Below are 6,000 nucleotides of genomic sequence, written 5' to 3'. Positions count from 1 at the left end.
CCATTCCATATCTGCTTTATTTTCAATACAATTTTCATAAGAAACTAAGCGGACATTAGTTTTCTTCTTATCACTCGACTCCCCTAACAGAGCCTCATATCTTTCAATTATATCCACAGCGTCACCGACCGTTTTACATTCGCGATCTACGCATCGACATTTCATTTCTATAGAAATCGACTTGTATAACTGATTGAGCGCCAACACTTCTTGTGCCAATGAATCTAAATTACAATAAGCTTTTTGTACCATCTGGCGGAGGTCATCACCGAGAGCAGCAACTGTTTCACCGGAATTTCGCTTTCTCATTTCAAAACGAGATAACCATCTGTTTTGTTGACGGGCACTTCCGAATCTTTCTTCTAAATGTCGGACAAGAATACTATAAGGTCGGCGTTCATGTGTAGGAAGGCTCATATAAAAAGTTGTCGCAGGGCCCTTTAAACTTGCAGCAAGTGTCAATACTCTATCTTCCATACTCCATCTGCCTAGTTCTTCACAATCTTGAAAATGCGAAAAATATTCTTCCCAGTCATCTGATCCACTATAATCATCTGGACGAATTGTAGCAGGATGTCCAGCAATCGGCAACTGTTCACGGCAAAATCGTGGTGCATTTCCCCATTTTCGTTCATGAACGCTATTATTTTCAAAATACGAAACACCTTGTTCACCTTCAAAATTCCGTTCCGTCTCTACTGTATTTCTCTGTCTAGCTATGTCGTCTCGTACGTTGTTATTAAATTCACTGTCAATATCACCTTGTCCCTATTTTGTTGTATTTAATGCAGAGTCTTCATTATTTTTCTCGACCGTTTCACGTTTATCCGTATTAAACTCGATTTCTGAATCAGATTCGTCAGACATTGAAAATTATTACTAGTTCACTATAAATATCGTTGAAAAATTAAGATTTCTATTCAAACTTAACAATCACAGGCGAGGTATTCGATCACTGGATGACAATTATTTTTTGTCATCCCACTTCTGACACCAAACTGTAACAAACCTAGGGTTACTATAAATTTCTGTTTAACCATCATTCAGGAGGAGTGGAATCGACGGCAGTGTGAAGAAACAGATTTGTAATAAACCTAACAATGATATTTATTTCAACAGTATTTTGACTTCTTCTTTCAATATAATAAACATCAAATACACATTCATCATTCAACAGATAAAGCAATAAATCGGGTGGTCAATATAAAAGGTAGTTGACGGTTCGAGAGATTGATTCAGAATGCCATGTCTGTCTACAGGCTCATATTTATGTCTTTTGGCACTTACTATGACGTTAGAGTAAACATCTAATCGTCCAATCAAAAGCAACGTTTCTTGCGTCTTTTGGCTTGAAACGTTCAAGAAGACAATCAGATTTTGTTATTATTAAATAAAGAAACAATATTAAGTTGTCCTCACTTTGTCCTTCTTGTCCGAATTATGTTTAAAAGCAAATAAAACTAAAAGGACATTTCTATATAATGCTATATTTAAACGGACAGTTAATTCCTTTTTCGGTACGGCGTATGAACTTGGGTGTAATTTACATAACCTTACGCATTAGATATAATGCTTAAATGAGATCAATGAAAACCCTGTTCTATCATAAATAAAGACAATGTTAATGAAAAGGGTGTCATGGCAGATGTAAACAAGTTGAATCTCACGACGATATTTGTCAAAATAAATCACTATATGACGGGATAATCAAAGTATTTCATAGATAAACATAACCAAGATATACATATAAAACTGACCCTTATCGCTTGCAAAGTACAAATAGTTTAAATCATGAGTATGAAAGTCTATGCATTTATCAGTGTTTGTGCACTCTCGAGAAGTTGACCACCCGGCAATATTCAAATAAATTTATGTCATATACAATAAATAATACGTTAAATAATAACAATTATCAGTCCAGATTTGTCACAATATTGTCTATTGAATATTCGGAAAAAATCTCGATGAAAAATGGGGGTAGATTTATATTAGATATGTTTTCTTTATCAATTATATACTGTTGAATCATTATTATTCGTTTGATATTAATTTCCGTAGGTTCCGTAGGTTAATGTGATCATCACTTTTAAATGTTCAACGAAATACAAAGGAGTACGTCTAGTAAGGGCAGATTTTGGCCTCAATTTTCAAGTTCATCTAACGAAATATTTTAGTCACTTTTTTAACACTTAAGTGTCTATTTCAATTGATTCGATTAGTGTATGTAAAATATTTTAACTGATTTAGTCATTAAAATGTTCCGATTCAAGCTCAATTATACAAAATCTATCAAATATGCAAAAAAACGTCACTTTTTTAGATGGTTTTTGTCAAAAATGAAAGTGGCCGCATCCGTGTTCATCGTCAACCTTTATATAATAATGTAATATCATCAAATACAACTTACATTTCAAAATTATGAATGAACACGAATGCGGCCACTTTCATTTCAGACGGAAACCGTCTAAAATTAAACTAAAATGCTAAAATTGTGAAGATTTCAGAAATTAAGCATGACTTAATGATGCTAGTACCCGATATATGTGCATCATATTGTCAAAAACAGCCCATATTTATGTAGCAGAAGCATTCTTCCTTCCAATAAATAGCTTAAATATTATATTTTCACTATTTTGTAAAACTGCTATATTTTAGGGCCAAACAGGGGTCTTACTGAACCTACTCCTTTTTCACAGGCTTTATATGCTGATATTTGTAAAAACCATGAAATCAAATATTCTCGAAAATGCAAATTTCACTCAATCTACGAAAAATGATGGCCACGGAAATAAATAAATCTTTATTTCAATATGGCAATTAAGATGAAAAATAATACAAGGTATCACTCAATAAACTATGAAAATACAGAGCAGTGGTATGATTTAAAAAATAAGACAACAAACAACAAAAGTTCAATTGAAGTGGATGTAAGCAATTATTGACAAACGAGCGACCTACAAATATAAAAACACCAATACCGTATATTCAGCCGTAAAAAGCACCGACACGGATTTTAAATATACAAGATCGCGAATGATATGCCGCCTATGAGTTCAGACAAATACACATCATATTTTTCAACCAATTCTCGGTTAAGACCTAAAACTTACATTGTGTTGATTTCAATCGTTCTTTATCATTACTGATCTGAGTTGGGGCAGCGTTTAAGAAGAACCGACAGTATTGATATGCACGAGAGCAAGTATTAATTCATATATGTAAACAAGATACGACTGGAAAGAAGATACATAACTTCGGAGAAACGGTAAGTTAACAATTGAAATGTTGAAAAGACCATAGTGTCAAAGGTTTTAGTTTGAAGTCGCTCATCTATGTCAAGCTTGAGAAATATATCAAAATACAAGGCAGATCTTCTACCTGCATAGTTTTTTCCTTATCAGAAGTTCATTGATGTATATTTAATACAAAGGACACACAGAAATATAGATTATCGGTTTTTCTACATATTTTGTAATCGTAAAATTTTAGCCACGAGCCACCATGTGAAACTTTTTGGCGATTTAGCGCAGCAAACGAAATAAAAAAACTTCACATTGTGTCGAGCGGCTGATATTTGTACGATATCTATACGAACAAAAAACGTTTATCTATTAATTGTTCTAGAACTGGTCTTATCTATTTTCCTAAAACAGTTTGCCACATGACGAAATCAAGCTTGATAATGTCTCCTGACACAATGTGACGTCGGTGATAACTTCTCCTCGCTGATTGTGACGTCGCTGATAATGTGTTCTTATCGTCTCAAAGATATGTGAATAAGACAGCGGCTGAGCAGGGTGGTATAGGCGGACGAAGGAACGATAAACAATATTGATTAAGTGACTTGAAATCCTCCTCTACTAGTATTTTTTTAAAGTAAAAATAGAGTTTAAAATTAAGAATGGACATGGCGAATATGTCAAAGAGACAACCACCCGACCAATGGACAGACAACAGTCGGCCGAACTGTACAAATAATCCAAATATCATACAATGAGATACTTTTTTTTATCTAGCCTTTACAAATTGTATCCCACGGAGACTTAGGATAGCATAAATCTCGGAATAGTCAAAGATTAAAAGACATAAACAAATAACACTTCCAGAACACCTCGGATCACAACCCGTTTTGGAGGGTTTTGAGTATCTTTGTCTTTCCATTTATATGTTGTGGTGTGTTTACTGTTGTTTGTCACCCGATTTATTTTTTTATGGACTTTTTTTTATGTAAAATTCATTGAGATATATCCAATGCAGAAGATGCATTAAGTATGAATTATCGCTATTTTGTGCATTTTTCTTTTGATCTTTTTTTGTGATAATTTTCATATCATGCTTCTCGCTTGAGATGGAAAAATTATCGCTAGAAACTAAAGACACGTGGCGTTGCTAACGAAATTGACATGAAATTGACAACGTCGTCATAGGTAAAATAGCGATAAACAGATTATCATTGGTCATCTCAACTCGATTGCTTTTCTTACTTTCGCTGTACCAGCTCAAGCGAGAATATCAATCTCGTTGAAATAATCAACGATAATTATAGATTATCAGTGATCATCTCAACGAGATTGATTTTCTCGCTTGAGCCGGGACGGCGAAAGCGAGAAAGGCAATCGAGTTGAGATGACCAATGATAATCTGTTTATCGCTATCTTACCTATGACGACGTTGTCAATTTCATGTCAGTTTCGTTAGCAACGCCACGTGCATGCTTAGTTTCTATCGATAATTTTCCATCTCAAGCGAGAAGCATGATATGAAAATTATCACAAAAAAAGATCAAAGGAAAAATGCACAAAATAGCGATAATCTATAATTATCGCGTTTTCCTGACATTGATAGTGTAAAATATCAGCCACGAGCCACAATGTGAACCTTTTTGACCAATGAGCACAACGCTCTATTTTATGAGAAAATGTAGTCTATCGTTCTGTTGATCGTTCAATTGAAGACAAGAATGGCACAGCGAAGAAAAATTACAACACAACAACAAACTTCAATGATTCTGATAGCAGACTTTGTAGTAGGCCTTAAATATGTTTTGGAATTCGATCTGAATTACACTGCTGTTTCAATATACCTTATCACTATTAATTGTTCTTTGAAGGTGTGTATGAAGTTTAGAAGTATAATGTTAAAATAGTAGAGTTTCATCATCATGTGTTATTTCATTACCGGAGGTGAGATGAGAAGGATATGTGATTTCTAAAAATCCCATCTTTTGACAATAATGTTAATTGTGTAATGGATTTATGTGAAAATTATAGTTATGCAGTGCATTCCCATCCCTAAATGAGTCAAGCAAGCAATTCTGTTGAAGATTTACCGAAACAACATTATATTTGTCGTATGAAGATAAAGTATCCAAATCTCGTGGTAATTTAAAAGGATTAGAAATTTGCGAGATTATCGCACGTCAGAGATATTGAACGTGCTTCTGAATGTATCATCGATCAACCTTGATCACTTTAGATAAAATGTCCAGTGTGTGATCATCTAACCGGATGTTTTTCATTTGCTTGCATGGTCCGCTATTGCATCACTTTCTAACCTGAAGTTCTTCGTTTGGATGATGTGCTATACTTTGGACCATTGTATTATCACCTAGCCGTTGAGCGATGCCGATGTTTTCTGTAAGTATACTAGAAAGATAGCATTACAACCGTACTTTGGTGTCAAACAATAGTTTTTTGGCGTTATACAATCGTATTTCATCGTCAAATTATCGTACTTCAGCTTCAAACAACCGTCCTTAAGCGTCAAACAGTTACATAACCGTCATCCAAAAATCCATCAGCGTAAAACTATCGTCCTTCAGAGTGATACTAGCGGTAAGAGCGACCATAGCGGTCTAGACAAATATATATATCTATAAATACTGAATTGTACCAGATATAGTAAATTAAGTTTAAGTATAAAACAAGGTATCATCTAATGAACTATAAAAAATAAAAAGAAGTGGTATGATTGAAAACAAACAAATACAGTTCAAATAAA

The 6,000-nt window shown here is 34.0% G+C and overlaps 1 long non-coding RNA gene across 1 annotated transcript in view; it reads left to right on the top strand.

Annotated features, from left to right (window-relative positions):
* Nucleotides 1–1,530: 1,530 nt before the first annotated feature.
* LOC139490443 (uncharacterized) overlaps nucleotides 1,531–6,000 on the top strand; it is a 54,592-nt gene continuing 50,122 nt past the window's right edge. Inside the window, exons 1-2 of the long non-coding RNA XR_011656332.1 lie at nucleotides 1,531–3,265; nucleotides 5,111–5,636. This is a non-coding gene — a long non-coding RNA (uncharacterized lncRNA). The remainder of the gene's footprint in view (nucleotides 3,266–5,110; nucleotides 5,637–6,000) is intronic.

The sequence above is a fragment of the Mytilus edulis genome, chromosome 1 (assembly GCF_963676685.1).
Source record: "Mytilus edulis chromosome 1, xbMytEdul2.2, whole genome shotgun sequence".
NCBI lineage: Eukaryota > Metazoa > Mollusca > Bivalvia > Mytilida > Mytilidae > Mytilus > Mytilus edulis.
The sequence above is the reverse complement of the archived record's forward strand: the minus strand, read 5'-3'. Positions and strand labels throughout refer to the sequence as shown.